Here is a 1,436-nt window from a genome sequence, read left to right as displayed (position 1 = left end):
TGTCCATATCTTCCAAACCTATTATTATTTATTATGCACCTATTATTTCAGTTCACTTTTAAATAACCTTCAAATAATCGTTCAATACCTTGAATTTTCGAATTTTCAGTAAATTATCTACTAATAATGGTTTATCGCATAAAATATTATCATTAGCAATACGTAACTGAACGAAGTACATCAGGAAGTGTTTAAAATGTTGAATAATTAAAATAATTTCGGAGTATAGATACATAATTTATGAACTGAAAAAGATAAAAATAATAAAAAATAATAGTTTTTAAAATGTTTTTCTAAATTTTTTTTTTTTTAATTGTTTGCTTAGTTAGGAGTTTTAGTTTTTTGTAAATATAAAATTAGATCCTTGTGGATTTTATAAATAATTATCATCATAATTTTTTAATGTTGATTCAGTTTTAGATTTATATTTTTTGGCCATAGGGTTATGTAAATTGTTTTGATAGCATAATAGCAGAAAATCCTTATACCTACTATTTAATTATTTTGAAAATTATTATTTAAAAATGTGTAATTGACTATTGCCTAATCTGGCAATACCGCATGATTAAAGGTAAGTTAAAACGTTCGCAATCGTATATCGCCCTTATGGATATAGTCGTGTAATATACTACAAAAAAATAAGGTGGTAAGATAATTTGCATTTAATATTATTTTATCGGAGTCATAAAACAACGATGTTTAGATTTAAACTATTTATACGTTTCCAAATTATTTACAATTAAAGATTTTAAACTACCTCATAATTTAAATGTTACATCCTACACCCTTGCACATAACAACTATTTTTTAAAAACATTCTAATTACCAGATGGTTTAATTTAAAACTATGAATTATAGTTTGAAAGCGCTTTCGTAGAGCTCGAAATGTTGTGAATAACAAATTAATCATCGATTGTACCTACATTTTATTCGATTCACTAAAATAAGGTGCGTAATGAATAAACATAAAAAAAAAAAAAATAAGGAATAGTTAATTCATTTGAACCAAAAATAACTGATATATCTAAAAAAAAGTACGTATTACTATTATTCTATGTTATACATTTAAGTTATAACCCATATTTAAATATATTTATATATAAATTATCAAATAGAAACAGTAAAATCTGTTATAAGACTTTATGGATTGAATGTACACTTTTAATAGCTATTTCATTTTGTTGGTATTTAACGTTTGATAATTTTTAAATCTAGATCAAGCAAAAGTATCGAAACTAGCAAGGTTGTCTTCGAATACTGAACAATTGAATTTCACCTATACGTCTGTGTATAATGCATATTATATAAATAGTACATAATACATAAACTGTCAAATGAGGTTTTGATGGTAATATTATTTTATTCTAATGATAGCAATACTAACGAAATAACCTCGACATTTCTTAACTGACACTATACGTACCGAGTTTTTTTTG

This window comes from Melanaphis sacchari, unplaced genomic scaffold, assembly GCF_002803265.2.
Source record: "Melanaphis sacchari strain LSU unplaced genomic scaffold, SCAv2.0 Contig80_pilon_pilon, whole genome shotgun sequence".
NCBI classification, from domain to species: Eukaryota; Metazoa; Arthropoda; class Insecta; order Hemiptera; family Aphididae; genus Melanaphis; species Melanaphis sacchari.
The sequence above is the reverse complement of the archived record's forward strand: the minus strand, read 5'-3'. Positions refer to the sequence as shown.